Source organism: Dasypus novemcinctus, chromosome 9, assembly GCF_030445035.2.
Source record: "Dasypus novemcinctus isolate mDasNov1 chromosome 9, mDasNov1.1.hap2, whole genome shotgun sequence".
Taxonomy (NCBI): domain Eukaryota; kingdom Metazoa; phylum Chordata; class Mammalia; order Cingulata; family Dasypodidae; genus Dasypus; species Dasypus novemcinctus.
The window spans coordinates 90,739,103-90,749,095 of NC_080681.1; the positions used below are offsets into that span (position 1 = coordinate 90,739,103).

General features: G+C 38.4%; 1 pseudogene; it reads right to left on the reverse strand.

The window, feature by feature from the left end:
• Window positions 1-8,450: 8,450 nt before the first annotated feature.
• LOC101439661 (olfactory receptor 2G3-like) lies at window positions 8,451-9,388 on the reverse strand (annotated as a pseudogene).
• Window positions 9,389-9,993: the final 605 nt, after the last annotated feature.

The window sequence follows — 9,993 nt, forward strand, 5'->3', positions numbered from 1 at the left end:
TAAGAAATTGCCAGACTTTCCCCCAAAGTAGTTCTATTGATTTATATTCCCACCAGCAATACATTAGAGTCTGGATTGCTTCACATTCTTGTCAATTTTTAAAGTCAGTCTTCTTAATTTTATCCATTCTGGTGGGTGCCTAGTGATATCACATTGTGGTTTTATTTTGCATCACTGATAACTAATGATGTCGAACACTTCTTGTTCTTACTGGCTCTTCATATCTTGAGAAATGTCTGTTCAAATCTTTTGTTCATTTTTATTTATTTTTTTTTCTTTTTTTTTTCTTTTTTATTTATTTATTTATTTTTTTTGTTCATTTTTAATCAGGTTGTTAATTTTGTTGTATTGAGCTGTGGGAGGTTTTTTTTTGTTGTTTGTTTGTTTTTAAAATTCTGGATAGCAGCCTTTGGGCAGATATTTATTGTGAACATTTTCTCCCAGTCTGTGGACTGACTTTTCATTTTCTTAATAGTGTCTTTTGATGAGCTGAAAATTTTAATTTGACAAAGTCTGATTTCTTACTTTTTGATTTTGTTATTATTAAAATTGCTGTGACCATTTTAAGAGAATACTGCCTATCCCCAGATAACAAGCATATTCTGTGTGTTTTTTTCCTTCCTAAAAGTTTTATAATTTTAGCTTTTAGGTTTAGGTCAGTGATACCACCTGAAATAATTTTTGTGTACAATGTGACATACAGTCAAAAGTTCATTTTCTTCCACATGAATATCCAGTTGTTCCAGGAATATTTGCTAAGAAGACTTTCTGTCTTGCTTTGCCAAGTCTGCTGTGATAAATACCATGAGCATGTTGATTTTAACAGGAATTTGTTGTCTCACAGTTTTGGAGCCTCAAAGTCTAAAATTAAAGTACTGGCAGACCATGCTTTCTCTGAAATCTGTAGCATTCCCGGTGGTGGCTTCCTGGAAACCAGTCTGTCTCTATCACAGGGTGATCTATGGCCTTCCTTCTCTTCCTGTGGCTTCCATTCCTCCTTCTCAGGTCACCTCAGGACCCCTGCATAGGTTTCCTCTCTTTGTAAGGACTCCAGTAATAGTTGATTAAGATCCACTGTGATTCAATTTGGTCTTATCTTAATAGGGTCTTTGAAGATTCTGTTTACAAATGGTCCTACCCACAGGACCAGGGGTTCTGACTTGAACATGTCTTGTTGGGGACAGGATTGAATCCCCAACACTTTCCTCCACTGAATTGCTTTGATGCCTTTGTTAAAAATCAAATTAATAATGCCCACTTATTTCCAGGCCATTTAATCTATTCTATTGATCTATCAGTTTATTCTTATGCCACACTTTATTGATGTATAGTGTCTTGTAGCCAAGTGCTATAAGCCCTTTAACTTTGTTCTTTTACAAAATTATATTGAATATTTTATGTCCTTTATATTTTCATATACATTTTAGAGTCAGTTTATCAATTTCTATGAAAAAAAAAAAGGCTCCTGAGTTTGTCTTGCATTGCTCTGAATCTACAGATAAACTTGGGGAGAATTGATATCTTAACAACATTGGGGCTTCCCATAAACATGGTATATCTCTCCATTTATTTAGGTCTTTAATTCATGTAGGTATATTTTGTAGGTGTGTGTGTTTATGTGTGAATGTAGCAATTTTGCATGTCTTTTGCTAAATTTATTCCCAAGTGTAGTTTTAAAATTTCATTTTCCAATAATTTGTTGCTGATGTGCAAAAAGCAATTGATTTATGTATTGATCTTGTATCCTATGACCTTGCTAAATTAATTTTTTTATTACAGTAGCTCCTTTTTTATTATTTATTTGGTTTCCAGGATTTTCTATGTACCAGATCATGTTTATGTAAAGACATTTTTATTTCTTCCTTTTTAATTTGTATACCTTTTATTTCTTTTCTTGCCTTATTTCAGGTAGACCCTCCAATACAATGTTGAATAGAAGTAGATGTCTGCCTTGTTCTCAATCTTAGGAGAGAAATCATTCAGTCATTTACTAGTTAAATGTATTATTGTTAGCCATTGTTTTTATACAGATGCCCTTGAAGTTCATCTCTAAAACTAGTTTGTTGAAAGCCTTTAAAAAATTATGAATGGAAGTTTAATTTTGTTGAGATCCTTTTATACATTCATAGTGTTTGTAATTGGTGATTTCCCTTTTTTAGTCCATTGATACGGTGAGCTATACTGACTGATTTTTAAATATTAAGCCAACTTTGCATTACTGGAGTAAATCCCACTTAATCATTATATATTATCCTTTATTATTTTATTCTATATTATCCTTTTTATTGCTGGATTTTATTTGCTAATTTTAAAGAGTTTTTGCATCTATGCTAATGAAGAATATTGGTCAATAATTTTTTTAAATGTAATTAATTTTGTTATTGGATTATGATGGCCTTATCAACTGAATGGGTTTATGTTTTTTTCTTCCTATATTTTTTGTGGAGTTAGTTCAAAATTTATATTCTTTCTTCAACAAATTTATATAGAAATCACCAGTAACGCATCTGAGCCTGAACCTTATGAGAAGGTTTCCGATAAGAAAGTGCATTTCTTTGATAGATAAAGGCTAGTCAGATTTATTTGTTTATTATTTATTTATTTATCCCTCCCCCCCCCCGTTGTTTTTGTGCTTACTGTCTGCTCTCTGTGTCCATTCACTGTGTGCACTCTCTGACTGCTTGTCTTCTCTTTAGGAGGCACCAGGAACTGAACCTGGGACCTCCCATGTAGGGGAGAGGTGCTCAATCGCTTGAACTACCTCAGCTCTCTGCTTTGTTGAGTCTCTCATTGTGTTTCCTCTTTGTGTCTCCTTGTTGCATCAGTTTGCCGCACCTTCCTGCTGTGCCAGCTTGCTGTCTTGTTCTTCTTCTCCAGGAGGCACCAGGAACCAAACCTGGGACCTCCCATGTTGTAGGTAGGAGCTCAATCGTTTGAGCCACATCTGCTTCCCTGGCCAGTCAGATTTTTAATTTCATGTATTGTGAGTTTTAGTAACTTGTATTTTTTAAAAATAATTTGTACACTTCACCTAGTTGTTGAATTTATTGTTAAAAGGTGTTTGTTTGTGGGAAGCGGACTTGGCCCAGTGGATAGGGCATCTACCTACCACATGGGAGGTCTGCGGTTCAAGCCCTGGGCCTCCTTGACCCATATGGAGCTGGCCCATGTACAGTGCTGATGCACGCAAGGAGTGCCATGCCATGCAGGGGTGGCCCCTTCATAGGGGAGCCCTATGTGCAAGGAGTGCACCCCGTAAGGAGATCCGCCCAGTGCGAAAGAAAAAGTGCAACCTGCCCAGGAATGGCGCCACACACACGGAGAGCTGATGCAGCAAGATGACGCAACAAAAAGAAACACAGATTCCTGTGCTGCTGACAGCAACAGAAGCAGACAAAAAGAATAACATGTAGCAAAATGGACACAGAGAACAGACAACTGGGGCAGGGCCGGGGGGGAAGGGGAGAGAAAAAAATAAAATAAATCATTAAAAAAAAAGGTGTTTGTGATCTGTTATCTTTTTAATGCTTGTGGGATCTTTAAGGATATCTTTCAAATCATTCCTGATATTGGTAATTTCTTGACTGCTCTATCAATTTTGTTTTTTAGCAGGTGCCCAGGATTGATCCTGGGGCCTCATACATGGGAGACAGGTGCTCAACCATTGAGCAACATCTGCTCCCTGGTCTATCAATGTTGATTGGCTTATCAATTTTATTGATCTTTATAAAGAACTTTTTGGTATCATTAATTTTCTCTATTCCCTTTTTAATTTTGTCAATTTATGATATTTTCTTTATTATTTCCTTTCTTTATTTTTATTTTAGATTTACTTTGCTCTTCATTATATAGTTTCTTGAGATGTAACCATAAGTCATTTGTTTTATATCTTCTTTTTCTTACTAATATAAAATTTAATCTATAAATTTCCCTCTAAACAAATTTTAATAGCATCCCACAAATTTTGTTATATTGTGTTTTCTTTGTCATTATCAAGTATTTTCAATTTTCCTTTGTAATGTCTTATTTGACCCACAAGTTATTTGGAATGTGTTGTTTAATACTCCAAATATTTAGGGACTTTTCTAGATATTCAAAGATGTCATTCCACTGTCTCCTTGCCTCCTTTGTTTCTGATGAGAAGTTAGAGATAATTTGTATCACCTTTCCCCTTTATGTAAGGTGTCATTTTTCCTTGACTTTTCTCTTCATCCTTGCTTTTCACTATGGTTTTGAATATGATGTTTCTATATACAATTGTTTTGTATTATTCTGCTTGGAGTTTGCCAAGCTTCTTGAATCTGTAAATTTATCTTTCATCATATAGGGAAAATTTTCGCCATTATCTCTCCAAATATTTTTTTCCACTATATTTTCTCTCTTATTCTTCTGATCAACAATGAAGTGTATGCTAAACATTTTGATATTGTCCCACAATTTAATAAGGCTTTTTTCGTTTTTTCCTTTTCTTTTTTTCCTGTCCTCAGGTTCATTATTTCCTTGTCTTGTTATACCTGAAAAGAGGATTGTTTTCAATTGGTTCCATTTAGTTTCCCTATCATAAGCAACACAGTGAAAATCTTTGTGTTACTTTTGCTGCACTTCTGATGTCTAGTTTCTAAAATGCCCTAAAAGTGGAATTATTGGGTCAAAGATTTTGAACGTATTAGGGCTCTTGAAAAATGAAGCCAGAGTGTCTTGCCAAAAGACTATATTAATTTATGTTCCCATGAAGCCGGGGAAATGTTGGATTTCTCTAGGTTCTTGGTCATGTTGCAGAAAAGAATTTAAGAACATGCTAGTTTACTTAGGCCAGCAAAAACATTTATTGAGAAATGGGGAAAATAATGGAGCTTACCGAGAATCGGGAGAGAAGGACAGAAATATGCACTGAGGTTTGACGTGGGCTCCTCTAGACAGAACTAGATTTGACTTCTGTGGTTACCTTAAGCTATTACTTATGACTACCCTTGCTAATGTTTTGGGGGGCCCAGCTATTTGCTGTTCTGATTGATTACCCCACCCGTCAGTTACCCATGGGGCCCAATGAGGAGGCCCCTTGGGGATATCTGGGGCTTTTCTTTGACCCCAAATGAGATCTTGTTCCAAATAGAGTTCTCATGGGTCCTTCCCGCAGCCTCCTTGGTGGCAGTCTTTCCCTCAGGGGGTTTCCAGTCAGGATTTCAGGGTCTCATGTTTCGCAGCCATGTTTTTCTGCCAGGTCTTAGACTCACTTTCCCTTATCCTAAACTAGCCTGCCTCACCCATTAGTAATATAAGAAAGTCCATTTTTTTCATTGTATTCTAGCCCCCTTTAAATCTATTTAAAAACTCTTTGCCAGTTTCACCAAGATGAGAGGTGATATCTCATTGATACCTTTTTTAATATTTTTATATATTTATTTCCACCCTCCGCCCCCAAGATGGCTCCCTCACCTGTCTGCTTGTTGTCTGCTCATTGCTGCTCACTGTGTCTGCTCCTTGTGTCTGCTCATTGTGTCCACTTGTCTTCTTTAAAAGGCACTGGGGACTTCCCATGTGTGAGAGGGGCATCCAACTTCTTGAGCCACATCCACTCCTCCTCTCACTGATATTTTAATTTGCATTTCTTTGATGCCTGTATGGTGAAATTTTCCCATATGTTTATTGATAATTGAATTTCTTCTTTATGGACTCACTGTTCGTATCTGTTGCCAATTTACCTGGATGTTTGTATTTTTCTTATCAATTTACAACAGCTATTTTTATGTTGATGATATTGACCATATGTCTGTCCATGTTAATGATAGTGACCACATGTATGCTATATTTATATGCACTATTTTGTCACCTGTCTTTACATTTTGCTTCATTAGTTATACAACACTCTGACTCATGGGCAGAGCTGTAGGGTTGCACCTTTGAGAACATTGGGAATCTGTGCCCTTGGCATGGACACAGACCTCTTATGAGGGCAACCAAGTTAATTTTTTTGCAAGGGGTTTTGTAGGCAAGCGTATTAGTTAGGCAAAGGGGTGCTAATGCAAAATACCAGAAATCTGTTGGCTTTTATAAAGGGTATCTATTTGGGGTAGAAGCTTACAGTTACTAGGCCATAAAGCATAAGTTACTTCCTTCATCAAAGTCTATTGCCACATGTTAGAGCAAGATGGCTGCCGACATCTGCCAAGAGTTCAGGCTTCTTGGGTTCTTCTTTTTCCAGGGCTTGTTTCTCTCCAGGGTCAGCTGCTGTGCTCTCTCTACAAGGCTGCTGTAGACTATCAGGCTAATGGCTCTGTCCCTCTCTCCTGGGTCATTTGCTGTGCTCTCTCCACAAGGCCTGCTGTAGACTATCAGGCTAACGGCTCTGTCCCTCTCTCCTGGCCTTTGCTATGTCTAAGGAGCCGGCTCTATTCCTCTGTGTTCTCCTGTGTATTCACTTCCCGGGCTCCAGGTCAAAGCTCCCAGCTCTGTCCTTTGCCATGTCTTTTCTCCTTGAGTCCCCACCCACCAAGGGGCGGAGACTCAATGCCCTACTGATGTGGCCCAATCAAAGTCCTAATCATAATTTAATCAACTAAAAGTGATACCTCTGACAGACCAGTTTATGAACATAATCCAGTTACTATTTTTGGGATTAATAAACAATGCCAAACTGCTACAGCAGGGTACATCAGCAATAGGCTAGGAAAGAAGAACCTGAGCTTATGAGAAAATCTTCGTGGGGTCCTAGAACTGACACTGAGAAAAAGTGGGTTCCATCTTCCTCATACACTTAAAGACCAGTTCCTAAGATACCAGGATTTCAAAGAGAGAAAGAGTTTATTTTTTTTTGCACAAGCAAAAGAGGTCAGTGGCCAAAGGGCCTCGAAAACTGCCTCTCCAATCTGCAGAAATTCTAATATATTATAACGGCAGGATGCTAATGAATAATTGGAGTGGAGCTGACAAAGGTTCCTTAATTAACAAACATTAAGGGGCTGAACGGGATAGGGGGTGGGCACCAAACCAGGGTGACTCACAAGGTTCTGGGGTAGGCGTGTACAGAACAAAGATCAGTTACAAAGTTTTTCACATAGATATTAAACAGGGGTGGGTGGAGTGGTTACTCTTTCAATAGAAATGTTCATATACAAGGGTAAGATCTGTCCGGAACAATTATCCCAATTGCAGGTTTTTAGTTGGAAATGGCTATATACAAAGGGTGAGGTTGGTCTAGCTAGTTTCAATAATTTCAGATATCAATCTTTGGCCCTTTTATGGTATAAAGGCATCTATATAATGATTTAGTAATATAATTATTTGTTAATTCTTAACCATCGGTTACAGAACTCCAGCAGCACCAAGTAGAGGAAAATATGGGTAACAAGTCCGGTAAGAAGGCCCTATACATTGCCTGAAAAACCTATTTGCATTTGTAAAGATTCTGTGTGGAATAAGAAGCGTTTGGGAGTGGGCATAGGGAAAATCCCTCCAAGCAAGAACATTGCAAAAACTCCCCTTTGAGTTTTTTTTTTTAAATTTTTTTATTCATCAGTTTTTATCTTTGTCTGGATTCCCTAAATTTTTACATCTGTGTGTAACACTGTGCCCACTTACCAGCCACAACGCCCCCCCACCTCCAATTTCAGAAGACACTTTTCCTTGAGATCACCTAAGACAGACTGGAACTTTCCAAAATGGATTTTATTCCAAATAAGGGCTAAAAGAAAATCAAGGGGTATAAACATACAAAAGCACAGAAACAGATGATCTCAGAAGATTTTTTTTCTCTCTCTTCAATTAATTTCAATTGACTTCAGACATTCTGGCACAGTTTACAGGTGGGCAGATAAAGGTTTATTTCCCCCTTCTCAAGTCTGTTTCTCATCTTAAGTATCACACCCAAAGATTCTCCATTTTTCAGTTTCTGAGTTTTTACTTTTTCCCCTCTCCCCTTTTATTTCTTTGCCCTGGAGGGCTCCAGACACTTCAATAGCCCAGAAGAATCATGGCTGGTTATTGGTTGGTGGTTCATCCCTGAGTACTAAATGTAGAAAATTAAAGCTAATGTTTATTGAAAAGTCACTACTGTGCTAAGCATTTTTCTTGTTTTATTTAATTTAATTAACACAATTTCCCTATGAGAAAGAAATTCAAACCTTAGTGTAATTAAATGACTTGCAATAATTCACGTATCTACTAAGTGGTAGAACCAAGGCTCTCACCTGTTCTGTCTGGTACTAAAGTTCAGACTCTTAGTCACTGTGCTAGACCTTCATAATTTTCTCTGTTCCAAACAATATCACCATAGCTACTACAGATATTCAAGAACCCTGTTCCTCTCCCATTTGGGCAAAAATGAAGACATCTTTTTGGAGTCATGCATTTCATGGAAAAGTCCTTGGGGACCTGACTGTGTCCTGCTTTTTGGAGTCATGCATTTCATGGAAAAGTCCTTGGGGACCTGACTGTGTCCTGCTTTTTTCAGCTCACTCTGGGGCCCTGCCCAGTCCCATCAGTTTGAGAAAAGCCCTTTTCACGTCCTTGTTCCTCAGACTGTAGATGACAGGATTGAGGAAGGCTGTGGCAATGTTATAGAAGAGGGCCATTTTCTTGCCACTGTTTGATAAGGAGCCTGATCCAGGACTCAGTACATGATGATGCACGGAATGGCAAACATGGTGACCACAGTGATATGGGAGACACAGGTGGAGAAGGCCTTAATCCGCCCCTGGGCTGAGCGGATCTTCATGATGGTGGCAAAGATGTTGGCATAAACAATGGCAACAAGGGAAAGTGGAACCACAATGACATTGAAGCCTGTGATGAAGTCCACCAAGTCATTGAGGGATGTGTCTGCGCAGGCCAGCTTCAGGACAGCAGGGACCTCACAAAAGTAGTGGTCAATTTCACTGGGACCACAATAGGGCAGGCGCATAGCAAAGAAGGTGTAGCACAGGCTACCTACCACACCATAGGCTGCACAGATGCCCACCATAAGGAGACACATCCAGCTGTTCATGATGATCTTGTACCTGAGAGGGTGACAGATGGCCATATACCTGTCCACAGACATGATGGAGAAAAGCCAGGACTCAGTGACCCCAAAGAGGAGGAAGATGTACATCTGGGCCACACATCTAGCAAAAGAGATGGCTCTTTTCTTGCTGAGAATATGCACGAGCATCTGGGGCACAGTAGTGGTGGTGTAGCATATATCCAGCATGGAGAGGACACTGATGAAAAAGTACATGGGTGTGTGGAGGCGTGAGTCCTGGTGGATAAGGGTGATAAGGAGGCTGTTGCTCACAAGGATAAGCAGGTAAAAGACTAAAAAGAAGGTGAAGAGCAGAGGATTGGTCCTGTGGTTGGGGGCAAAGCCCTGTAGAATGAATTCTGTCACAGTGGACTGATTGAGTTCCTGCATTGTGAACTGCCTGTTTAAAGAGTTTTTAGGATATGCAGTTTGTTGAGTGTCTGTGCCAACGATGTGTAAGGAATTTTCAAACTCATTGTTTCATTCAGGTTTTTTAATAGTATCAGAAAGCTTTGGACTGGCAGATGGAGGCATCAACAAACATGTCCCACTTGTAGTTTAAATGATATTGGAGTTTGCTCCAGATTACTGCTTAGATGAGGGTCATACTGATGGAAATGGTGATGGCCAGGTTAGAGTATATATGTGCTATGTACCACTCTGGATATCTGTTCCTCTCTTTTCTGACACTGCTGTACTCTAGTATTCATTCTACTTCCTATTTTCTCTTAGGGCTACAGAGGTTGCTGAGCCTTAGTTTAAGATTAAGATGAAGATTAGGACACTTTTACTTATTATTTGGGTTAGGATTTTAATCACTATTAGGTTTAGGGCTAAAGTTAGAATTAGGGATTAAAGTCAATGTGTTATGTTTAAGATAAAGGTTAAAGTTAATATTAATATTTAAGAATTTTGTTGGTGAGTGAGGCATAATTAAATATTCGTTAATTATGTCATTATTTTGACATATTATGACACATATTTTCATTGTTTAT